We start from the raw sequence: 27,886 nt of genomic DNA on the forward strand, positions 1-27,886 counted from the left end.
GGATTTTTGGTGTCTGACAGAGGAAGGGGTGGTCTGGAACCAAGCCCCTTTGCATATCGAGGGAAGACTGTATACCCTTTAGTGTCCTCACTTCCATACTATAGATGTGGGTCAAAACTCCTTGCAACTGCATTTAAGCCCCCCGGCCCACCTGACCTGGCTCATTTCTCTTGCTCACATACTTTCTGTACTCTGTTACGCTGAGTACAGAACTTGAAGTTTCTGGAACATACCATGCTCTTCAACAATGACTGTGGACGTGTATTTCCTTCTGAGTGGAAGACCCTTTTATGGCCTTTGTATAAAACTCACTTTTCTGCCAGTGAGGTACTCTTTCTTGACTTTCAAGACCTAATTTAAACATCACTTCCTCCATGAAGCCTTTTGCCATGCCAAAAACTAAAACCTGTGCTCTCCCCTCTGCTCCTGTGGCCACCCTCTTTTTTTTTTTCCTGAATATAATATGTTTATATAGCTATTTTTCTCATTGAACTGGAAAATCTCCAAACATCTCCTTGTTACAATGCTGTCAAGCCAGCAATAAGAGCTTTTCCATAAATGATTTAACCAGTCAATAAATAGATCTATGCTGACATTAAAAAGGTTAAATTTATACCATAGAGATAAGAATCATTCAAAATAAAATTTTGGAATTATAACATAGATGAAAAGATTTTGAGTATAGCATTCTTTAAAATCATGATATGTGGTTATATATGCATATCCGTATACTTTATTTGGGAAAAAAAAATCTCACTGGTAGTGATTAAACTGCTTAATCAAATAATATCTGGCATTTGAAAATGGATAAGCTGCCAAGCGAATTGTAAGAAGTTTCTAATTTAAAATGGATATATAAAGAAAACTGCATTGGTTTTTGATGGCTACAATGTAAAAACTAATTATATAGTTATATTAAATATATCATGAATATATTAATTTTCCTAAATGATATTTAATTGTTGGTCTCTGGTTTTCCTATTTAATTACTGCTAGTTGCAATTTTAATAAGTATTTACTTTAATGTTCAGGACAATAGAAAACCTTATTTCAAAAGAAAAATCTACCTTAAAAATTGAAAATATTCCTATTTCACTGAAGGGACCAGTAGAATAACATTCTAGTATACTGATCCTTCTTGTTCCCATTCCAATTATACAGTCTACAATATTTGTGTAAGGGAAACTGAAAGCCAGTACAGTATTTTCTTTTACCATCGAAATAAAAGGATTTTTCTGGTTTCTTTTATTGCCAGTTTCACAGGAATCTGAGGCATCTCTTGGTTACTTAGTGGGATATTTAATCAGGAGCAATCTTAGGAAACTATCATGTTAACAATCTTTTCAGAGGGAAAAGTTTAGGATGCGAGTAAAAGGTACCAAGGTACAAGTCTTGGCAAGAATATTTTCCCTCATATGGCTCCAGGGTCTGTTAAGAATCAAAAATGCTTCTGCATTAGATAGTGGAGTAGGTGTTCATGTTGATGCAGAACCAGAGCTTTTTAGGGAATATTATGATGCTTGAGCAAAATAAATAAAATATAGTCATACTAATACATAAAGTAGAAAGGGATAGTTGAGGAAGGTAGTTTTTTTTTTTTTTTTGGCTTGGGTTTTTTTTGTTTTATATAGTATTTAGAGCTTAGGACTGAGTTATTCATCCAGTAGGTACCCAATAGATACTGGTTGAATGAATGGATATTGCAATTCAAGCTGTAAACATCCCTTGAAATAAAGCACTCTTCTACAAAGGGAAGACTCCTAGTTGGAGAATATCCAATTTTAAGATGGCAGAGTTATATCTAATGAATGCAAACCAGTCTGTCCAGTAGTTGCCAGTGAAGTCTCTCACAACTTTTAATTTAAATACCTATAAAGAACAAGGGAAAGAAAAAAACTTAAAAAAAAAGGTTTTGATTTTCATGGTATTTGTTGACAAAATCTGAAAGGTATTATAAGAGATTACAATGACTCTGGTTTCAGCAAGCACTTGATGGTCAACATATAAATACATCATCTCATTAAAGAAAGCTCCCTCTGCTTAAAATAAAATTGTAAGATAATGCTACAGTCTACCCCTTTGGTAAGAGAACCAAGATATGTATAAACTATAATATTTTACAGCTGCCTCTCTACTTTGAAAAGGCCATTATCTCCATGAGGACTAAGTGTGTTTACTGAATTGACAATAACTAGAACAACGTCTGGTATCCATTTTTGTGTTTAATAATTATAATTCAAATGAACGGATTGTTGAAAGGCATTTTTAAAGTATTATTCCTTTAATTCTAATTCCTCTCCTCTTCTTCCTCTCTCTCTTGTCCACCCATTCTTATCGAATCATCTGGAAACTGCAACCCCTAAGGGACAACACCTTTTATTCTGGGGAATGTAAATCCCACAAAGAAGCTAAGAAGAAGCTTAGAATAAATTAGAAAATATAGTTGTCTTTATATACCACCAATTAACCAGGCAAAATGGCTGGAAGACCATCCAATTTCAGGATGGCAGAATTATGTCCAATTAATGCCAGCTAAACTACAAATTTTACCTGAGGAAATGCATATTCACCTGTCCCCTAGGCAGTGGGGTGATGTCTTTAACTGTATTTACTGTGCTGTGTTTATTGACTGGTTCTGGAGATAGGGTGTAAGTCCTGATTTGTGGTCTTTGTTGATGTCTATGGTGTATTTTAAGACCACATAACTTATGCAGAATTATGGAGCTGGTTTCAAGATAGCACTACCTCCAGGTATTTACACCTTAATAACAAATACACAACAGTCAAACCAAATGTACAAATGATATCACAAATATAATAAAATAATTAAAATAAAAAATAAAAATGTCCCTCACTATGTGCTAAGCACTGTAAACATCCTTTATTTGCTGCCTGTCTATTCATGTATTATAGTATTTATTATTTTTATTTTTTATTATGAAAATATAGTTTCCATAGCAGATTGTAATTTATTTAAAAGCAGAAAATTAATTCAGTTATTTATTCAACAAATATTTATTTATTTATTTTTTGTCTTTTTGCCATTTCTAGGGCCACTCCTGCAGCATATGGAGGTTCCCAGGCTAGGGGTCTAATCGCAGCTATAGCCACCAGCCTATGCCACAGCCGCAGCAACGCGGGATCTGAGCCACATCTGCGACCTACACCACAGCTCACAGCAACGCTGGATCCCCAATCCACTGAGCAAGGCCAGGGATCGAACCTGCAACCTCATGGTTCCTAGTCGGATCTGTTAACCACCTTGCCACAACAGGAATCCCGATTTTTATTAACTATATGAGTTCTCTATGGTATACAACATATTAGACTTACTATAGAGTGGGGTTGAAAAAGTTTATATAATAAGCTAAATTCTTCCAGGATTCTCTGTAGTCCTGTCAGCTTCCTGGTTTCCTCCTTGACTGAGAGGCCCTTGTGTCTAATGCATCCCCATGTAATATTTGTTGTCTGCACAACTCACATGTAATTTAATATTTATATATATCTAAGATATATTTACAGATAAATAACCCATATTCAAAATAAAGTGAATTTATTCCAGGTAGAGATTGAATATTATTGTTCTATGTGCTTAGAACCCAGTCAAGGGATTTTTATCACCCAATACTTTTATACCTTCTTTGCTTTCTAGCAGATGGATTAGATTCTCAATAAACATTGGTTGCATTTAGTGGAATGATTTTCTTAAACTCTTAATTCTTAATTCAGCTTCTTGATATAGTTATGATATTTATATAAAACTAAACATGTCACTGTTTTTAAATATTAAATAAAAGTTATATTTACTTCTCCATTTTAAAATCTATATACCCCAAGTGTATTAGTTTTTAGTATTCAATGATAAAATGAAAATTTCCTATTAAATATAAATCATACATTACCAAACAATGAGAGAAAAATATATTTACATTAATAAATCATCGAAATAAAGTTGTTATCCTTTCTGTTGAACATATGTCCATATTAACAGGAGATATTTCTTGAACATCTTCAAGGGTGCTGTATAATTAGGAATGAAAAACAACTGATTCTAATAAAATCTTTAAAGTTACAACCATGTTAGCTTTATCTATCTGAAGTAACAAAAGGCTGTTAACTCTCTTTCTTTATATTCTTGAGAAGGGTTGAACTAAAGCATTTTTGATTTTCCATTCAGACACGAAATACCTTCTAAACACAGCTGCTCATAAAGAGCATACCTTGACAGTTATTTTTTTTAAACTATGAAAAAACTAGAAAACAAAGTCAAGTGTAAACTGACTGCATGTTAGGTAATCTATTTTCTTTTTGATGTAATGTATAAAGACGTAGACATGATCTTAAATTGACAATGACATAGTCCAATAAATATACTCACAAGGGTATCTTATATCCTATCAAGCAGGAACTATAAAACTGCCTTCTCTGAATGTGCTCAACGATTTATTAAATCTCACACTTAATATAAGTATCACTTTAGAATACTGCATTGGTAGAGTATCCAGGTAAGGAAATTCACTTTCCTTTTTTTCACAATTATTCAGTGGTAGAATATGTATATTTTCCTCCTTAATGAATTGATTTTTCATTTCAATATACATTGTATCTATTCTTTTAACACATGACACATTTACCTATTCAAAAAAAAGAGTACACTGTAGAAAGTCTTCCTACTACTATCAGTTTTTCATTACACATTCTCTTGCCTAGAAGCATTAAATATTGCACATTTTCAATCTACTCTTCTCTATGTACATACAAACTTTTTAAAAAAATAAATAGAAATATATCATTCAGGCCTCCTAGATCTCACATTTTTTTTGGTAATTTACCAGTATATATTTTAGGAACTGCTCCTTGTCAGTGCATAAAGCTCTTCCTCATTTTTTAAAGAACTCCATAATTTTCTATTGAATACTTGCTGCCATAATTTATTTAATCAGGTGTCTACTGATGGCCTTAGAGATTGTTTCAATTTTTACTAATATATATCTTTCTTGATTTGGGATGAGATTACATCCTGAAAAAATTCATCATAAATCGAAAACATTATAAGTCAAGAATTCATATAATACACCTAACTAAACACTGTGGCTTGGCCTCATCTACCTTAAATGTTTTCAATTTCAAATTACATTTGCATGTTATATATTACACTTTCCAAGTTAAGTACACTTAACAGTGAAACTTAAAACTCTTATAATATGACTCAACTTACAAGCTATTAAATTAATACTTATATAGATTATTTATATTTAGATTAAACACATTATTTATATTCACTATAACGAGAACTGCAATTTTTTTGGCCATACCCACAACATATGGGTGTTCTGGGAACCCATGCTGCAGTTGCAAATTGTGCCACAGCAATGCCAGATCCTTAACAAACTGCACCACATGGGAACTTCCAAATTAATTGTAATTTTAAATATTCTCATTGGTCTTCTTTGCTATACATTAATTGGTGTTCATATTTCAATGTTTTTATGGATCTTAAGAAATATAGTATTTCTGTAATGACTTGTTTCAGAAATATTTAAAGTAATGTAAGGAGATATATAAAAAGAAAAAGAAAATGAGAGAAGAGTTGGGGAATCAAAGAAAAAATAATTGACATACGATAAAACATATATATATATATCCATATATGTATATATGTAAAAACACACATATATATGTGTATATATATAAACACATGTATATGTGTATATATGTTCTATCCATCTTGATATGGTGGAGTACTTTCCCAAGAACATAACCAAACATACAAAGACAAAAGAAAAAATTTTTGTGAGTTCAAATATATTACAGAAACAATTTTGACACCTTAAAATACTGTAAATGAAATAAAATTTAAATAAAGTTGAAAAAATATATATCACAGACCAAGTTGTCAGATATCTATAGGAAAAGAATAAAAAAATAAGGCAGTTTCAGAAATTCCTAGGTTCCTAGCCCAGTTACCAACTCTTAATAGTTTAATTTTATCTCAATTTATAGTAATACAATCTTTCACATTATGGATTGACAAAGACTGATAATTTTTTTAAATTACATCATGTAAAGGACTGAAAACAAATAGAAAATAAAGAAAACAAAAGTAGAGGTATGCATTGATAAATTATTCCCCAAGTGGAGGTATGCATTGAAAATTTGAATTATGTATGAGGATAAGATTTGGAAGAAACATAGACGTCTGAAAAATAAAATACTATTAGATGGTTAAATTATATGGCCAGAGGACAGGTTGTTATTTAACCACTCAAATGTTGTTGCCAATAATATTTAAAGATATAGTAATATATTTATGATACTATAAGCAAATACCTGGTTACAATGTCGTGTAGTTCAATTTACCAACCTATACCATTGTCTTTTCCTATTGAAACATTTGGATGTGGATTCTTATTTGGAAACTGTCTTGAGGTTATTTACAGGTGATTTATTTTCATCTCTTATTTTTTCGTTGATACTGCCCTTTTCAAATATTCTACAATAAACATGCATTGCATTAACCAGAAAAAAAATATTTATATGAAATAAACTGATTTAAAAACAAATAAAGAAGTTCCCTTTGTGGCTCAGTAGTTGATAAACCTGACTAAGATCCATGAGGATGCAGATTCAATCCCTGGCCTCACTTGGTAGGTTGGGAATCTGGCGTTGCTGTGAGCTGTTGCGTAGGTTGCGGATGCGGCTCAGATCCCAAGTTGCTGTGGCTGTGGTATAGGCCGGCAGCTGTAGCTCTGATTCAGCCCTAGCCTGGGAACTTCCATATGCCATGGGAGCAGCCCTAAAAAAGCAAGCAAACAAACAAACAAAAAAGAATTTTTAAAAAAGTTAAGGATAAAAGCAGGTACCAGACATTTGGAAAAACATCCATCCCCAAATGACATAACCATTTGATCTGAAATCTTATAAGCCAATAATTAGTTCGACCTCACCCATAAGAGGAAAAAGAAATTGTTCAAAGGAAACCAGTCATGGTATTAAGGCCATACATGAATTATTCTAAGGTTGCTTTTTAAAAAACAGCATTCCAAGATAAAGAACAATGTGTGTGTGTGTGTGTGTGTGTGTGTGTGTGTGTGTGTGTGTGTGTGTGTGTGTGTGTAAACCCAGGGCAGGGGTTGAATTGGAGCCGTAGCTGTTAGCCTATGCCACAACAATATGGGATCCAAGCTGTGTCTGGGACCTACATCACAGCTCACGGTAACACCAGATCCTTAACCCACTGAGTGAGGCCAAGGATGGAACCTACGTCCTCATGGATACTAGTCTGGTTCATTACTGCTGAGCCAGGACAGGAACTCCCAAGAACAATATTTTTGGTAACATCCTTAAGACAAAGGAAGATTTAATACTGATGCCTGAAATTATCCTTTTCCTTGGCTAGTTTTTACTCATCCTTCAGATATTCAGCCTGGGGTATTACTTTCTCTAGTAAGCTCCCTGAAGCCTTCAGACTGAGTACCAAGCTCCTCCTCTTGGCTCCTAGCGTACCTTGCATTGCTCCCACCACCGTACTTTCCTCTCTGAGTTGTATACAGCTGTATACACCTGTCTGCATCACCAGGTTCTGTAGGGGCCAAGACTATGTATGTTTGATTCAAGTATCCCCAGTCCTTAGCCCAATGCTTAGCACATAGTAGGTATTCAATAATTTGTTGAACTAAGCTGAATTTCATAAGACTATCTCTTATTTTAAATTTCAACATAATCTGTCAGTATCTTCAAATCAGAGGAAAATTCACAAAAAGCAATTTGGGAGGAGATGAAACTTTATAATATAGTCTGTGTGTTTATCTTTTCATGGATCTGGCTTGCTATTTTAGAGTACCTGAGAAGGTGAAGAACTATTTGCTCTGCATATAATTTTTCCTGTATATTATGCCTCTCAAATGAACATTGAAAAAATATTGGGTTATAGTTTGCACAGTTTAGTTACTGGAAAGGTCCTAATGCACAATTATTTTTTGCTCTTAGTTATATAAAGACCCATGTGCCTTAATGGATCATGGGAAATAATGATATACACCCATTTTGAAAGCTGTCTGAAAACTCATCAGTAGGATCAACTATCTTCTTCAAAATATTTTTATTTTATGTGTACACATAAGTAAATCCACAATTTTGATCCAAATTATGTTCCTTACTTCATAGCTACAATGGTTATATGCTTCAAATAAAAGTTAAGCAATGCAAACTCACAGTTGTCCCTACCATAATTAGAAATGTGATGAGTTAGGATAGGAGTTCCCATCGTGGTACAGTGGAAATGAATCTGACTAGGAACCATGAGGTTGCAGGTTCGATCCCTGGTCTCACTCAGTGGGATCTGGCATTCCCGTGAGCCGTGGTGTAAGTCGTGGACATGGCTCTGATGTTGCTGTGGCTGTGGTGCAGGCTGGCAACTGTAGCTCCAATTGGACTCCTAGCCTGGGAACCAACATATGCCTCGGTGTGGCCATAAAAAGCAAAAAAAAAAAAAAAAAAAAAAAAAGTGATGAGTTAAAAAATTGATTTATGGCGTTATGCACTTTGTAAAGAATCAAAAATGTGAAATTATCTAGTAAAAATACTAACTCTACTTATGAAATAACTGGTTTCGGCTCTGCTTTTTGGCCACAATTATGTACCAGAGCCTGCCAAACGCTGTAGCCTGAACTTCAGCACGTGTATTATAATTGGTAAACCTAAATCAAGATCGATATTATCTTCCTGGAGTTCCTGTCGTGGCTCAGTGGTTAGCGAATCTGACTAGGAACCATTAGGTTGAGGGTTCAATCCCTGGCCCTGCTCAGTGGGTTAAGGATCCGGCGTTGCCATGAGCAGTGGTGTGGGTTGCAGACGCGGCTCGGATCCCGTGGTGCTGCGGCTCTAGCGTAGGCTGGTGGCTGCAGCTCCGATTGGACCCCTCGCCTGGGAACCTCCATATGCTGCAGGAGCGGCCCAAGAAATGGCAAAAAGACCAAAAAAAAAAAATATATATATATATAATATATATATGTATTATCTTCCTAATTTTAGCATTAACTAGGTGATAAATGTCCTCAAATATAAGAATTTCTTATTAACTAGTTAGATAAAAATGTTAATACACATTTGAATTGCTAATAAGATTGGTAGTATCAACTCAGGTGACAATAATAGTATAGATTTTCCAGACTTCTATCAAAATAGCTAGATAGTGAGGATTCTAACTATAAATATAATTTATACATATCATTAATGCTTATTAAAGTGTTTTTGACAGTTTATCAATTTCCATGGGTTTAATCTTTGAATAAACTCATATCTTTCACTTAAGTTGGACCACTGCTGCTGACATGTTAACCGCAGTGTGAAAGCAATCACTAAAACCCACTGGGTATATTTAATTACTTTCCAAAGGATTATTGGCTTTAAACATCAGCACTCAATCCATAATGGTTGATGATATTATTCTTCACTTTATCAATTCAATTTATATCATTTTTTTTCAGTAGTTAATGTTGTCATAGAAGTTCATTTATTTAATCTGCTTGTAGGATATTTACTACTTTCTCCTCATTTTATATACTGAGACCCAAATGGCTAAATGACCTGCCTATAATCCAGAGCTAGTTAGTAACAAAATGGGGACAATTTCTTCTTCTCTCAATTTAAACACATATTTCCTATAAAATGAATCTTAAAATTTAAATGTAAATTATTTACTTATGCATAATTGTTTGGTTATAGAGATTTTTGAAACATTTACTGAATCCTTGGGGTATAAATATTCCATAGACTCATTTAAATCATTAAGGTCACCTTTTTTTTGTAGCTAGATAAAAGAGAGAGAGATCTCTTCATTAATCAGATAGGTAAAAGAGGGAGATATCTCTTCATTAATCAGAACAAATTTTAATAATGTTGTTTCAAGAGGAGGTGATGACTTGAAAGAGAGATAGCAATTCTGAGAGATATCAAAGTAAGTTCATCACTTGGTCTCTCCTCAAAAAACTATAGCCCTTAATGTATTAGGATTCTTAAATTTGTTTTCTGTACTAAATAAGTTGGTACTCATATTTTTTTATTTTCCCCGAAAATATAATATCAAAGTAAAATCAAATTTTACTCTTCCATTTTTATACTTCTGGGTTGTCCTGCTATTTAACTTTCCAAAGTGTCCAGTTAGATGTAAAGTATTTAGACATTAGCCACCTCATGACAACTTTTCATGATATTGTTATCCGTCAGGTGATAGAGGGTGTATACACACACTTGAATAGGTTCTTTTTAAAATTCAGGATGAACAAAAATTTAAGACAATGAATCAATCATTTTGAGGAACACAAAATATTGTTCAACTATTTTTCCAGCTTTAAAACTCCTATTTTCATAAATTGTAGAAAGCATATTTTGGTAACAGATAAACCATTAAAAATCTGTCTTTATGTGAAAGAATGAGATATACAAAGAAAAACATGTATAAAAGATAATTACCTCCTGATTTTTTTCCCTCAAAACTTCAAATGGTTGAATAGAATTTGTGGAAAATAAGATAATAAATTCCATATAATCTCTCTGAAAAAGCATTGGTTAACTCATTTTTAACTAAAGGCCAAATATAACATGCAAAGTCTCCAAGATGTTAACACTCAATTCCATGCACAGCAACTGCTGGATTAGTGCCAACAATCTGAATTTACTTACTTAGCTAAAAAAACAGATCCTTATATTCCTAACCACAGCTTTTCACAATCAAAACTGCCATATTCTTCACATAATTGCATCTAAACACATCATGAACCCTCCAACAATTGTCTCCATGCTGTTTCTTTTAAATTCTTACAGTTGAAACCCATAACTTAGCTCTAAATTTTTCTTTGTGTTCTGACATTTAAAAAGCAACATGCTATTTTTACCATTCTCTGTTAACTTCTTTGATTTCATGAATTTCCTCCATTCCTTTTCATTCTCCTCTTGTTCCAGAGTTACCTTTGGACTTCTGTGCCAATTAGTCTATGCCCAGATCATCCCATTAATTTTCTTGTCTTTCCTCTAACTTTTTCTATTCATAATTTCTGCCTGTTTCATTGATCGGTTCCTCTTTCTGGTTTAGTCCTGGAAAACAACCCCTTTCATCATAGATTTTATATTCTCTTCTTACATATGCTTAAGACCGAGAGGAGAAAGCAATACCTGGCAGCAACTTCTTATATGTATAGCATCCTTCTTATATCTCCTTGTTCACTGAATAAGCAATATCCAGATAGAGTGTGAATAAAGCTAAATACAATTATAATCCTGCCCCATGCAGTGAGCTAGTTTAGTAAGGAAAAACAGTTGTAGATGAGTAATTGCAACAATATAGGTCTCAGAGTTCCCATCGTGGCTCAGTGGGTTCAGGACTTGACATTGTCTCTGTAAGGATTCGGATTGGATCCCTGGCCCATTCAGTGGGTGAAGGATCTGACATTGCTGAAAGCTGCAGCAGAGGTAGGTTGCAGATGCAGCTCTGATTCCACTCCTGGCTCAGGAACTTCAATGTGCCATAGGTGCAGACATAAAAAGGAAAAAAAAAAAAGAAAAAAGAAAAGAAACCAAAAACAAATAAACAAAAACAGCAATATAGATCTCAATCAAGTAACTAATGAATCAAATATTTTATATGTATCTGATTGAGGGCCTGCATGAAGCAGGCACTGTACCAAGCCCGGAGGGATGATAGAAAACAAAAGAAACATGGTTCTTCCTGGTGGAATTTGTATCTCAATGAGGAGATAGAAATTGAATGTAGTCATTTAAATAGCACTTTGGAAATGACTAATTTATCACCTCTGTTTCTTTAGTGCTGGACTACAGTCCCATGCTTCATATTCTGAAGATAAATATGGCATTAAACAGAATGCTTTGACCTACATTTTATGTATATCAGGCTTCTTGTAATAATGAACTGAAATCACAATGATCATCACTCCCTGGCTATTATTTGCCGCAGCTGCATCTGTGAGCTGAGCTGGGTCACTGGGAGGCCTCCAACCATAAGGCCATTTGGAACTGTCATTTATCTTCATTCTGTGTAGTGGTATTTCATCTCACCAATATCCTCATTTGACAAAGCTTACAGGGATCCTTTTTTCTTTGCTTATAAATCTCTGGACATTGGACATACTGAAAAGAATTTATACACTTGAAAGATATTATTATTGGCCAAAGGAAAATAAAGGATAATGACAAAGTCTGATTTTTCTAGAGGAAAGAAATCCCAATGAATTTGAGCAATGATGTTTCATAAAAATGATTTGGACCTTTGAAGTTAAATCAGCTAATGAATCATAAACAAGGCAATTTCATAGGCATTATCTGTTTCGATTTTTACATCAACCTTTTGGGAGAGGTAGGACAAGTGTTACAACCTTCATGTTATAGAGGGAAATATGAATGGCTCAAGATCATTGTCAATAAGGCTCCTTTAGATTCCACACTGAGGACTCTACTACTGAAAATGGAGAGAGGAATGGGACTATATCTGGATAAGAGAGAATTTCTGCTTTGTGTCAGAAATTGTGCTGGTGAACTATGCATATTATCCCACTTAATTGGATGGGAGAAATGAGTGGTTCAAGGATGGCTAAGAAGCTGCTATGCAAAAGGAGCCTCTCAGAATAAGAATACACAAACTCCCCAAGTACACCTAAAGTTGTAGATCCATCTGGTCCTGTGTTCACATTGGTTTGTGGCACTTAGAGGTATGCTAACTATTATTAAACCTCAAAATGTTGATGTATTTCCTACTACAGGGATGACAATGAACAAGAGCTATATGAGGAAGACACTGGCAAGAAGATCTAAGTTCTAGATCCAGCTCCCCTACACACACACACACACACACACACACACACAGAGAGAGAGAGAGAGACATAAACACACTACTAGTCTTGTTGCTTCGAGTCACTCGAACTTCTCTGAACTTCAGTTCTCATTATCTCTTATTCTCATTAATATTGTTATTTTTATCACTAATATTATATTGACATTAGAGTCATCGTAACGAGCCTAAAACCACTGACTCACTGGGTCCACTGACTTCTGAAAATAGTTTTAACTGTCAGGAGCTAGAGAGATGCTTGCTTAGGGGCTAAAACATAATCTACAGCAAGAAGAGAACCCTTGTTTATTTTGTTCCCAACCCCATGTTCCTTTGAGGGCATATAGGCAACTTCTGATCCTGATTAAGAAAAGGTGGTAAGGAAATAATTCCCTGGTGCCAAGCCTTGTTGCTGGCTTTGCAATCTGTATAATTACATGCACGATTTTCTTCTTTGTTAGCGATAAAGCTAATGACTAGGCTGGCTTATCCATGGGCATTTCAGTAGCATTCTAGGATTGCTGCGCCACTTTACTTCTGCAGAATTCTGTTTAAATATCAGACTAGCTACCTTACCAAGATATCCCAATCAAATGCTTGGTAGAGCTGATGAAAAGCCTTTCAAAGAAATACCATAGCAAAACAATTCCACTAATTCAGCATAAAACTGTAAGATGTTTTGCCTTTATGATAATGGTTAGTCAGAAGCTCACTATTGTTTTCTGTGCAGAATTTCAAAATTGACATTGATCTTGTCAGTGACATTCCACAATTTTTTTTTTTTTTTTTTTTTAAAGGGAAAAGAGCGGAGTTCCTGTCCTGGCCAGTGGTTAATGAATCCGACTAGGAACCATGAGGTTGCAGGTTCGATCCCTGGCCTTACTCAGTGGGTTAAAGATCCGGCATTGCCATGAGCTTTGGTGTAGGTTGCAGATGTGGCTCGGATCCCACATTGCTGTGGCTGTGGTGTAGGCTGGCGGCTACAGCTCCGATGAGACCCCTAGCTTGGGAACCTCCATATGCCGCAGGAGTGGCCCAAGAAATGGCAAAAAGACAAAAAAAAAAAAAAAAAAAAAAAAAAGAGGAAAAGAGCACTCTGAGTGGGGAGCACAAACCACTGCGGGCCCTTTATGTGGCAGAGCCGTATTGATATTTGGGCCTCAGTAGATATACAACATCCTTCGTTATTCTTTATCTTTGTACCTTTTCTCCTTTTCCTTCTCTATATGTTGCTTTCATGGGCATCCTTGACGGGAGAACAAGAGGCTGTTTTTCAAAGGATAAAGTACACTGGAGTTGTAATATCCTTTACACAGCAGGGAAACCAAATAAATAAAAGTTCTCTTTTTCAGTGTTGTGTCTAACTGTGCTCTCAGGAATGTTAATTAATTGAGAAATACTGCCAGAAATAAAGGTGCAAGCATTAGACTTTGAACATGAACCAGGAGTCACATATGTATTTGTTAATGGATAAAAGAACAAAAATGCTTTTAGGAGGGATTGCTGAGTTTTTAAGACAGTTTGAATGTAAAAGGTTCATATCTATTGGGTACATTTTTCTCAGTTCCTGCTCCAAAACAGCAGCTTTTGAAATGAATGACACCAGCCTAAGATATTACATAATGTGATATCCTAAAAATAAAATGTCTGAACATCAAATTTCCTCAGTGTCCTGAGGTTCCCAAGATGAGTGGAAAAAAGGATCTGAAATAGGGCACAGGATTGAGAGCTGTGAAAAGAAAGTTAAAACATACAAAACAAGGGCATGGAAACTTAGAAAGCCCTTTTATCTGCTTATTTCATCTACTTTTCTGCTGGAAGTAATGTTTCAATTAATTAATCAATCTACTTTCTCTTTGATCTCATAATGCAGTGGTTTTTTTATTATTTTATTTAAAATATTGGTTTTCCTACATTTTGTATTTCATCTCAGCATAGTGCTTGCAAACTCACGAGGGGTTTGGAGCTTCACCTCCTGTTGAGGAAATATTCTAAAGCCAGACATTTATATCTGCCAGTTTCTCATTTGTCCCATGAACTGAGGCTGCACAGATTTAAGGGAGGATGTGAACTCATCCTCATGCCTGTTATTTAACTCTTTTCATGCCAACTGGCTCTCCACTGCTAACTCCAGCCTATTGTCCCCCATAAACCTGCCTTGATTGCTTTCCCCATTTATGTACTCCCAAGTCTATCAATCTGAGATTCTGTGAGGCAGCATATGATAATTTTTGTTTTTATATAACAGCTGGGTTAGTAAGTATGAAAGGGAGTCAGTAAAGGGATGTAGTCTCTAGGGCAATAGCTCAGGTAGCAAAATCAACTGGTGACTTTTTTCTTTTCTTTTGCTCAGGTTAGCTATTTCTTCAAGAATTCCTCAAGATACTCTGTGTTTCAATAGTAGCCATTATTGTTGTGCAAGAATTCTGTTCATGTCCCAGATGGACTTTTGCAGGTTTTTTATTTTGTCGTAGATTTTTGTTTTGTTGTTTTGTGATGCTGTCTCCTGGCCCCACTAATCCTGAGTATCTGTAAGTAATTCCTGCTATGCGCTCGCTGTAGGAGAAGAAAAAGAAAGAGTAATGGTACATTTCTCTCCTGTCATTTTGTCTTTGCTTTTTCCATGTCTTTAGGGGCATAAGTCTAGGAGATCTGAAGGTTGATGTGTTGCTTATGGAGCCTTCTAAATAAATCTCTCCAGTTATCTCTCCCACGACACACTTTTATTTCCCTATATGGCACACCAATCGTAATTTGTAAAACTGCTTACTGAAAATGGAATGAAGAAAAAACTTGCTTAAAGAACTCCAGGAGTTCCCACCACGGCTTAGTGGTAAGGAACCCAACTAGTATCTATGAGGATGTGGGTTTGATCTCTAGCCTTGCTCACTGGGTTAAGGATCTGGTGTTGCTACGAGTTGCGGTGTGGATCACAGACGTGGCTCAGATCTGGCATCGCTGTAGCTGTGATGTAGGTCAGCAGCTACAGGTCCAATTCAACCCTTAGCCTGGGAACCTCCGTATGCCATGATTGCAGCACTAAAAAGACTAAAAAAAGAAAAAAAAACCCAAATTGTAAGTGTAGACACTCTCTCCTCCAGGAGGTAAAGCTTAATTCTGCTCCCCTTGAGTGTGGGTTTGACTCAGTGACTCCTTGATGATGAAGAGGATAGGAAGGTAAGAAGAGTAACTTTGCAATAGAAGAAACTGGCTTTGTTTCTTGGCCAAGGTTAACATCACCAATGGTAAGTTGTGCTGAGAGCATGTACCCCTAATATAACATAATGAACATGCATTTACCCCTGTGGTGTTCTTCCCCCAAACCCATAACCCCAATCTAGTCATGAGAAATTCAAATTCATACAGATTCAAACTGGGGATCATTATAGAACGTTCAGTAATTTCCAAAAGCACTAAGATCTTGAAAAGTAAGAAAAACACTGAGAAACCATCATAGATTGAAGGCAACTAAGGACATATGATGATTAAATGCAATGTAGTATCCTAGATTGAATGCTGGAATAGGGAAAGGATGTTAGTGGAAAAATTGACAAAATCTAAAGTCTCTAGTTTAGTTAATAGCAAGTAAGACTAATGTTAACGTCTTACTTTTCACAAATGTGTCATTGTTAGATAAGATGGTAACATTAGGGGACTCTCTGCACTGTCTCTCCATCTTTTATGGATATCTAAAATTATTTCACAATAAAATCTTAAAAGGAGAGTAAAAAATATTTATTAGGTACAGATTTCTCTAACATCTACCTCTCCTATGATACTGTAAGCTCTAAGAGGCCAGGGAACATGACAATTATATAGTTCCTTTTTATCCTGGAGCTTAGAATTGCAAGATTTCCTGGAAAGACCTCAGGAATTACTCATTGGCTGAATATGTATAGCTGCATGCTGACAACTTGTCCAACATCTGCTGTTTGCTGACTCTACCAGGATTTATACCCATGCTCGGGTGACCTCAAGATAACATAGGCATGATATAAGACTGAACTAAGACATTTCCTCATAGGAAAAAGTATGTATCTTCTTCTATAGTTTCTGTGATGGAACGAGGTACATTTGCCTAAAGCACAGCAAGCCAAACACTGAGACTCTGAGGTTTACAGTAGAAAAAAGGGTTATTCACAAGGCAGCAAAGGGAGGAGGCAGGAAAGCAAATCTCAGATTTGCCTCCCCAAAGATAAGCGTTCGGACTATTTAAAGGATAAAGAGGCAGAGTGGTCTGAGTTGTGAAGAAAGGTGATTGGAGGTAAGAAAAGTGGGGTAGTTAGTGGCCTGTATAAGCGTAGTCAAGCTTCATGGCTCTTCACAGGATGCAAGTTCAGAAAAAGGTGGCATGTTCTGAGGGTGGAGTTTTGGGCTCTCTGATGTTGAATGGTCATCCATGGGATACTTGCAGATGAAGCAACCATTACTGCAGTGACCCATACGTCAGAGGAGTTACCTATAAGGAAGTTAGTGGGAGTTTAGTAACTGAAAGCAAGTGAAGCAGATGATGGTTAGTGGGACCAGCCAGGGCAGCCCTTACTTTCATTTCAATTGGTCCAGATTTTAAAATTCCTATTTATGATGCAAATTTCTCTGACATGGTGATGAGGTTCAGGATAAACTATTCCAAAATGTGGCAACTTAGCATATTAAATATTTTAAACTGAAGGGATGTGAGAAATAGCATATGCAGGATGGACTGTCTGACCTTCCCCTGAAGTAGGTCATAAAACTCTCATGTGAGAAGTGCTCTCCCTATACACAGAAGAAAAGAACATTCTTATCTTTGATGATGAAAGTACAAAGAGAGAAATCTGAACAAACAGGCCTTGCTAAGTTTCCCCCAGTTTACTAAACTTAGCTCAACTTTGTCCAATCACATCCTGCCAGGATTTTCCATTCTTCATCAAAGCTAGCATGAAAGCACTCAAATTTAACCATTTCTCTGGGTCTTTATTTCCTTATGAAGGCTCCTGCATCACACAAAACCTACATTAAATAAGTTTGTATGCATATCTCTTAGTAATCTGTTTATCTAACAGAGTTTAGACAGGGAAAGAAATTATTTTCCTCTCCTACATTGACTTGATCCAATTATTAAAAGCAGGATGTGACAATTAATTCAGCCTTTTGGAATCTTAGCATTTTAGAACTAGAAATGCACTCAAAGAATCAGGGCTTTGTTTTGGTAGTGGTCGCTTATCTTTAAAGAAAACCACTAGTGAAATTCAAGAGGCAAAAGCTCAGCTGCTCTGTTTTTCTTGAAGTCCTACCCAAGTGGCTTCCTCCTTATACTTGCATACATTCAAGAGGAAGCCTGAGGGTCTTCAGAACCAGTCTGAAAACCAGAGCCATCATTTGACTGACAAGGAACATTAAAGCTATGAGAGGTAAAATGACTTGGCCAGATAACACTTATAGAACTTATGATAAGATCAGGAGAAAAGCCAAACTTCCTTGAAGACCTTTCCTAAGGAGTTCAGTTAGGTTGTTTAGATGCAAATTATGCATTTTCTCCATCGTACTGAAATTCTAATTTATTCTCCCTAAAAACAAAGACATTTTTTGACTGCATAAGAAAAATGGTACTCTTCATCTTCCCATCCTCCTCATGTTTTTTTTTCTTTGTTTTATAATTGTTTTTTTCTTTTCTTTTCAGAGACCACCAATATGTCTTGTCTATGAGCAGAGAGCAGTGGAGGTTCTCATTTAAACTTTGTAAATTTTATTTTTGAAATCCTAGTTTCCACAATGGCTGTCACATTCATACGCACAGTTATGAATTTCCCTAAAAGTTGATCTACCCTGTGTACAATAAAGTTAAATGTTGAGAATGACATGTATATGAAGGTTTGTGACCCTGAAACCAGGCCTCCCTAGTATATAATGAAATGTAACGTTAAGAATAAAAGAATTAATTTAGAGTGTGTACTCAGCCTTACCAGATAACTAGAAAGAAAGAAATCACTTCAGGGCATAAATTACATAAATTGGAAGTAACAAAGTATATTATGGTAGAAAACTTACTTGAGTGGGGCATCAGGAAATCTGGACTCTACTTCCGATTGGGTCATAAATCCTATGTATTCATTCTGAAATTCCTAAGGTTTGAAGGGGTGAACAGGAAAAGACTGGGCTCCTTTTCAAAACTGTGTCTAGATCTGAATCGATAATTATTATATCTTTGCCTGGGGAACCAGGATGTGAAATGAGCTAATTTTAGGGAGGCATTTTCTCTGCTTTTTTCCAAAGCCCAAGGAATACTTCATACATGTCTAAAGAATTCTGATACCTGATTTTACCTTCATACATTTCTCATGCCAGAGCACCTTTCCTACACTAATGAGGCTTTTCAGTTAAGTCCTTTCCTCCTAATGATGTCTAAAAACTGAAGGCCAAGTAATGAGCAGATCAATAGCTTCCATTAAAGTCTCTTTGTAGAGCCTCTTCTAATTTTATCTCCCATGATGTGACCTCCAATTTGCATAAGAGAGATACTACTTAAACTTACAGGTAGGATTGATTGACTGAACCTGACAAAGGTGGAGAAGCAATTGCCTATTTTAAAGCACATCCAAAAGATGGTGAAAATGATTAAGAACTGTGCTATAAATACCCTCATAATTCTTATTTCTGCCGGTTCTTAAAATTAATCCTTTCAGGTTTTTTTCTCCTTAGGTCAGGGTATAAATACCACTAAAATAATTCTAGATCAAGGAACAGTGAACAAAGCAGCAGGTGTTTTGGGTAGTGGAAGCAGAAGAGATACCTTACCCCAAGACATTTGGTTGCCTGATGTGAAACATTTTACATTTTGGTTTGTGACATCCCACTGGGTCATTTTTACTAATTTTTTTTTTTTTTTTTTTTTTTTTTGCTATTTTAGGGCTGCACCTACAGCATATGGAGGCTCCCAGGCTAGGGTTTGAAGTGGAGCTACAGCTACTGGCCTATACCACGGCCACAGCAACGTGGGATCTGAGCCACATCTGCAACCTACACCACAGTTCATGGCAACGCCGGATGCTTAACCCACTGATCAAGGCCAGGGATTGACCTCACATCCTCGTGTTTGTTAACTGCTGAGCCACAAAGGGAACTCCCATTTTTACTAACTTTTGGCAGTTAATTGGTTTAGTGTGTTAGAGCTGGCCTCAAGGATCCCTCCACCTATTCACTTTCAGCTGCCCCCTTGTTCTTATATCATCCTTCAAAAGTTTTCTTTGTTGACCAGGGACATATCACTTTTTTTCTTGAAGCCTCTCTTTCCAGACAACTCTCTCACCCATGTCTCTCTTATGGAAAATGCCTGTTTTAAAGCCTTGTTTTTAAGATAATCAGGAGATCCTAGAAGTGTTTTCTTTTATCTCAATTGTTCCTATTCTATGTATCATTCTCAATTTTTCCTAATACCATTATTGAATGAATGTCTGAGGTTTAGAGAAAGCCTATTATTGGGAAGGGCAGCATTAAACTGATATTTAAAATAGTAATATCTAATATACACTGGATGCTTACTGTATGTCTGGCCTTGAGTTAAATATTTACGTAAATCATCTGACTTTATTCTCATAACACCCTTATTAAGTAAACACCCGATCTGCCGCCATTTACAGATGAGGAAGCAAAGACTTGTTAAAAAAAAAAATCAAGAGGGTAAATTTGAAGATCTAATTGGTTTTATTCAATGATTCATGAATTGGGCAGCATTCTATCTGGTAGAAAGTAGGGCACTCCAAGACGTTGTACAAAATGGAAGGTTTTTATAGGTAAAAGGACGGTGGTCAAGAAGGTATTAGCAAGTAAAGAGAAAGAACTTTTTCTGGCCATGCCATCTTCTTTTTGAGGAGGGAATGGCAGGGGTCTTTAACCATGAAGATTATCTCCTGTTGATGAGGAAATTTCAGCTTGACTGTCTTAAAGGTCACATTTCTGGGGGAGGTCGAATTGCAATTAAGTTTTATTTTGCTGTCTTAAGGGGTAAATGCTCCCTTTTGGGGCCTATTAAATTCTTTTAAACAATCACCCCTTTGATCAAACTCTCAGTCTGAGACACATGACCAAAATGTAAGGCATTAATACCACTCACACCTACTGCTCTAAAGTTGTCATAGCGTTCTCTGATCCTTTGTGTGGTATCTTAGGTCCTGATGTTTTGGCTTAATCTCTGTGACAGTCACAGGTCAGGGCTTCAGGTTCACAATCTTTAAGTCAGTTACTCTCTTTGTTTATTTCCTGACATTCCCATTTTATAGAGATCCTTTGTCTGCAAACATACATTTAAAGATTTTGATAGAATACAATGTGCCAGCAAAATTATATACAGGATAATTACCAATGTTTGGAGTGCACTTCAGAGCCATGGTCTCCAAGTAACCAATTAAAGACCCTGTTGAAGAAGTTAAGTGGCTTCTCAACAATTGTACACAATTTAGTTACTACTTCCCCAGGATTTTCAGTCAGTACCTCACATGTTGACCATAGCACAGACATCTCCTTGTTCATCTAAAAGATAATCAAAGGCTACCCTATTCTCAAGAAAAACTTTGACCAGAGAGTCTGGATTTTTGTTGGGTAGCGATGGTCTCAGCAATGGAATCTGTAATGGTTACCAAATGAACCAGGGCTCCCAAGGCTGGATGCTTACATAATCAATACTCACAAATGGTAGAAAGGAAAGATGCCTTTAATCAGAATGCTGGTAACCTGGGGAGACAGTGGACTCAGGGTCCTTCAAAAACTACTTCTGAATATTCTGCTCAGCCATGAAACTTTTAAAGGAAAGGAGGGAAGTAATCTTAGATCTTAGTTAATCATTGAGATGGGGGTCAGAGACATCACCAACCCCTGCTGTGTGCAGCCTTGTCTATTCCTCGTGATCTTCCTCTAGATGTTATCTTGTTCACACAGTTTGGTCACACAGGTTGTTCGGATTACTGAAGGGGAAGCCAGGGAAGAGATCTGGTCATCTGTTACTCTTCCTTCATTTTTACTACTTTGATCTATGGAAAGAACTGACAAGTTAGGCAAGGTGATTGTATCTTTCCGGGCATCAAAATAATTGTAGCTTTCTCTGTCCATATATGTAAGCAGACAACTAAAACTGTTAACAAAGAGATGAACGGAAAGATACAGATTTTTTTTTATTTTTTTTATTTTTAGGGCAGTACTTGTGGCACATAGAGGTTCCCTGGCTAGGGGTCGAATCAGACCTGCAGCTGCCAGCCTACACCACAGCCACAGCAATGTGGGATCCCAGCTGTATCCACAACCTACACCACAGCTCATGGCAATACTGGATCCCTGATCCACTGATCACGGCCAGGGATTGAACCTGCATTCTCATGGATAATAGTTGGATCCGTTTCCTCTGTGTCACAAAAGGAACTCCGAGATATAGATTATTATGAACAATAATGTTAATCCCATTCTGCTGAGGCCATTTCTTGAAATTGTGCTAGCCGTAGATTCTGTACTGCTCAAGTTGAGGCAGTTTATGTCATGGCTACAGTCTGGTCATCATGCAGTTTACCCCCCCCCCGCCCCCCAGAGGTAGTTATGATGTCTGTAAAACAATTCAGGAATGTGCATCAGACACTGAGTCTGTGACTCTATTGTCCTAATCATTAACTGCTCAGTTTTATACTTGGGGAGAAGAAGCAGGGGAGCTGTAGGGGCTCAGTTTCACAAGGTCCCCAAGAGTTAAGGAGAGATTTTTGATCATAGTCTCTCTCATTTGTATTTACTCTTAACCAGGGAAAAGATTTATTCGCAAAGACGTCTGTGTTTTCCCATTCAATCCAGGGGTCAGACAGGTTTTTGCTGCATGTAGGAAGAGAATCTCCTAGCCTGAAATAAGGAGTCATCCTAAATGCTCTTCAAAGATGGTCGCTGCTGGTGAGATCTCTTAGTAAGTGGGCACAAGTCTGACCTATATAATCAGGGGAATGTGGGGATGATGAGAGGGCATTCTCTTTCCAGGCCAAAGTCAGAGTAAGGAAAAGAAGGAAGAAAGGGTTTCATGTTCAGTAAAAGTATGAAGTCCTGATCTATCATTTTGGATAGAAGGAGTCTACGTTAATGTCGGCTACTTCTCTTCCTCATCAATTGTATTCAGAGGTCTCCAGAGTTCCCACATTTCCAGGTGGCAGGTGGGGTCTTCTCTAACTATGAGACGTACACCCGAGGTTCAGTGTCTTCTAATTTTGCAGCAGGGTCAATGATCGGGGTGCCTGGTAATGTCCCTTCTAACAGAATTCCAGCGGTGTCTTAGTTCTTAGTGAGCCCAAATCAAAATGTGGGTGAAAACTGGAAACATTAGTTCGGTGAGTTGTAACCAGATACTGAGGAAACTAGAAGAATTCAGGCTTCAGTCCAGTTTACATGTATATAACAAGACCTCAGAGACAATGAACAGGGTTAGAATCTAATGTACAAAGATGCAAACAATTTTTCTCTCTACAGTTATCTTCATTTTTTTTTTTTTTTTTTTACCAGAGGGATCACAGTAAAATTCATTTGTTTGATAAGGAGTACAAAAATAAGAATACTCACTGGGAGTTTCTAAATTCTGGAAGAACCAGGTAGGAAGAGAAAATAAGTGCTAAACTTCTTTTCACAAAGGTATACCTTATCAAATTATTGATAGCTTAAGTGAAAAGATTTCTTTAAATCTGGAAAAGAATTAAGGACCTGAAATATTTTAGAAACAAAGTCATAAAAGTTATAATAATTCTCATCTGTTCATTTCATCCCATGTTATTAATTCTTGCTCTACCTCAATCAAGTGTTTCCATTAGTTCTTTTGGCCTCGCCTGCTGACTGAGAGTGACAGGGACAGTGATAATTCAAGGGAGTTTGCAACGTTTTCATTAAAACTCGTCTGAGTTGCCCAGCGAAGAGGGTATCTTGATTACTGGATAATGTGGAAGATATAACCCAAGTGAGAAAAACATTTTCTAATAGTTTCTTTGCCATTGTGAGAGCACTGGCCCTGTAGCAGGGGGGAGGATTCAACCCACCTGAAAAACTTACACAACAGTAACAACCTATGGATAACCCATACTAAACGGGAGTTGAATGAAGTCCAGCTGCAGGTGTTCAAAGGGGCCAGAAAGAGGAGGTCTAAAGCCTCTAGGGACAAAAACAGGTTTCTTTTTTTCAGTGAACTATGGTGGGTAAAGGAATACAAACCAGAAAGTGGGGTTTGTCTGAGAGCCAGAAAGAATCAAGCAGGCATCCTGGGGTTCCAATAGCCCTGACCATTAATTTACAGCTATGTTTACCCATCTTAATTTCTCTGATTCAGGAGCAGAATGTTGCCATGTTACAAGGACATCGGGATGGCAAAAACTTGGCAATGAGTGGTTATTTTTGCAGAAGAAGAACAGATTTCACCTAAATTTGCCACAAACCTAGTAGAATCTATTGCTGCTGCCTGCATGAATGTCAGTTAGTGTATTTCCTTGATATGCATGTTCCGTACATTTAGTGTGGGCCTCAATTTTGCCACCAAATTACTTTTCGGAAAGTTAAGAGAATAGTGGTGAGGAGGTAATTTATTTATTTCCCATTTTTTCCCATTTGATTTAATTTTAATTTTATATTGAAGTAGAGTTGATTTACAATATTGCATTAGTGTCAGGTGTAGAGCAAAGTGATATATATGTCTCCATTCTTTTCAGATTCTTTTCCCATATAGGTTATAACAGAATATTGAGTAGAGTTTCCTGTGCTATATAGTAGGTCCTTGTTGCTTCTCTATTTTATATACAGTGGTGTGTATATGTTAATCCCAAATTCTTGGTTGCTCAGCTTTTACTGTAGTCCTAGAGAACATCGTACATTTTAAGGCATTGGATAAAACTACAAATGATAGCATTTTACCAGGCTATATCTCATTTCTAGGAAACGTATTCCAATACAACATAAAAAAGGATAAGTATTAGTTCTACTTTGGCAATGTTTCCCATGTAATTTAACATATAAAGTAAGCCTAATTAGTTGAACAAATCTTTTGAAATGTTCTAGACACCCCCTGAAAAATTTCGTAGTTAGTTTGTGGTCAAAAGACTTCATTTAGCATTTGATTTGGGAAGTTTGTCAGAAACATCAAAAGGTTCTAAAACACTTGACTAATTAGGATCACAGATTATGATGAAACTTAATAGTTAATTATCTATTAGCAAAACTTAGCTCTTTTAATATTAAGAAGACTTGGTGTTCCTAAGTAATCAAAGATCTGATAAAGACAGTAAACACAGAAAATTATTTAGATAAAACAAATTATTTTGGTAAAACAGAACCTCTGTTTTCTAGGCTGATCACTTAAAAGATAAAGAAAAGCTTTGTTTACGATTTCTTATTAAAAGCTGATCAATACTCCCAGAAACCTTGTCCTTTCAGGAGATTAAAATATATATATATAGGAGTTCCCATTGTGGCTCAGAGGGTTAAGGACCTGACTTTGTCTCTGTTAGGATTCAGGTTCAATCCCTCGCCTTGCTCGGTGGATGAGGGATCCAGCATTGCCACGAGCTGCAGCATGGGTCGCATATGGGACTCAGATCCAGTATTGCTGTGGCTGTGGCTCTGGCTCCCATTTGACCTCTAGCCCAGGAATTTCCATATGCCTCAAGGGAAGCCATTAAAAAAATTAAAAATTTAGTTTTATATAATATAAAAACCTATTCCAAAAACCCATATGATAATCCTTTTTTATTTTTTGCTAACTTGACAATGCAAGGCAAGATACCCTCTCTCATTCTCACTTTCTGAAATGACCAAAAGTTTTAGTTTAGATGAAAGTACTCTCACTTCCCTTAATAAACATGTACCTCTATACCTCACACTTTTCTTAAGCAAAAACATCCTGCTTCCCTTACATAGAGTTGTTTCCTTTATTATTTATAGTAGTGTCAATACATATATGAGAATGTTTACCTCTTAGAAACTTAATTTCTAGTGAAAATTAAGAAGTAAACAATTATGTACTCTCTTTTACATTAGCATTCTATCAATTTGATAGGGATGGAGTAGGATAGTTACACAGGTAGTTGTAGAAGTCCCAGTAAGGGACCATAGATAGAGAGGAAACCTGGGGAAATTTGGGAGACCACTATTAAATTAATAATTGCTCAAGAGGGCCAGCAAAATAAGGCAGGCTTCTTGACTACTGGAGGTATGAGATATGCCTCAGGTCATTGGGTGGGATAGGAGGTGAAGCCTGCATTCAGGTTCAGACCAAGGGCAGGAGTTTAAGGACCACCCTTCTGCTGCTTTGAATAAGCACCAGGCCAGTCCTAGTTTGACCTTACAGGGTTGAATACTCTTTTAGGGATACCAAGAAGGAGCTAATGATGTAAGGCTGACATCTTCTTCAAGAAAGGGGAAGAGGTGGTCTTTTCCCACTCCTTACTTCTCTTGGATTATAAAAATGTAGCCCACCTAATCTTCGGGCAGCCTCTTTGCCTGCCTGCTTGCATCTCTCACAAGCAATTAATCTTAAGAAATCTATTTCTTGCCTATCACTTTGTCTCTAGCTGAACTCCTTCTGTGCTGAGGTACAAAGAAACAAACCTCTGGAAGTCCAGATACTGGGTGAGTGAAAAACCGTGGGTTCAAGTTTTGGCTGGGTTCAGATTATAAGTGCTATCAGTTTCAAATTGGCAGACTTATACTTTTTATAATTTATGGGAAAATGTGCTTTTTCATAGAAAAATTTCGGTGTGACATAAAACACGTTTACTAATAGATCCAATTTTATTTTTATTTTTTAGCTTTTTTTTTTAGGACCACACCCATGGCATATGGAAGTTCCCAGGCTAAAGGTTAAGTCAGAGGTGCAGCTGAGGGCCTATGCCACAATCACAGCAATGTGGGATTTCGGCAACCTACACCTCAGTTCAGGGCAACACCGGATCCATAATCCACTGAGCAAGGCTAGGAATCAAACCTGCATCCTCATAAATACTCGTCGGATTCATTTCCACTGAGCCAGGATGGGAACTCCCTCTAATAGATCTAATTTTATCCTTAGATTCTCTGTAATATAAGGCTAAAAGTAGGTAAACCTAGTTCAGTAATGTTTCGCTATTTTATCTTGCAATACCATTCAGAGGTAGAAAAACCTGACACATCTACAACACACACACATATATAAAGATAGACACATGAAATTTTAACCTTCAGATGGATATGGTATGAAAAACAGTTGGATCCAAACTGTTTTTCTGACGCATAGAATAAATTAAGGTTATCTGCTCAGATGGCTAAAGCATTTTTTTAAGAAATATTTTTGTAGAAGACATGTTTTTTTCTTAAGTTTCAAATGACCTAAGTTTCAAAGGGCCTTTTTCACTTCCCCGTAATAATTACTCTCCTAAAGTTTGCATTTTAAAGAATAGCGAATAGCTCTTAAGTCCTGGAGAAGATGGGTGCAGGAAATCTTCATCACAAAGGCACAGATTAAGTGCAGAGCAATTCTGTTTCTAATGCCCTGATCTTTTCAAGTTTTTTGAGAAGAATAAATGCAGCATGGTAAACTGGCAAAGAAAAACAGCAAATAAGCTTTGAACTGAGAGAGCTATGTACATTTTTGGCCCTGCAAATATTTGATTTTTGAAATAAAGACAGGTTTTTTAAAAAAATGTTTGCTTTCTTTCTGAGCATATATGGAAGAAGGCCTAAAAAAAATCCCTATCAGGTTCTGAATATCAGCATCCAATTTGGCCAAATTTTTGATCACAAAGTTATTAAATTCTTTGAAATATCTTGTCAGGTTTCAGAGGGGACAGAGTTAATATTTATGTCAGTACTGAACAACCCCATTAATGTTTCATTCTTTTGTTTTTTTGGAGCTCCTAAGCCGGGGATCAGATCCACGACACAGCTGGGAACGAAGCAGCAGGTACGGCAATTCTGGATCCTTAGCCCACTGTGCTGGGCAGGGGATCCAACCAGACTCCCAGTGCTCCCAAGACACTGCTTATCTTGTTGCGCCACAGCAAGAGCTCCACAACCCCATTAATGTTAACTTTTAGT

This window comes from Sus scrofa, chromosome 6, assembly GCF_000003025.6.
Source record: "Sus scrofa isolate TJ Tabasco breed Duroc chromosome 6, Sscrofa11.1, whole genome shotgun sequence".
NCBI lineage: Eukaryota > Metazoa > Chordata > Mammalia > Artiodactyla > Suidae > Sus > Sus scrofa.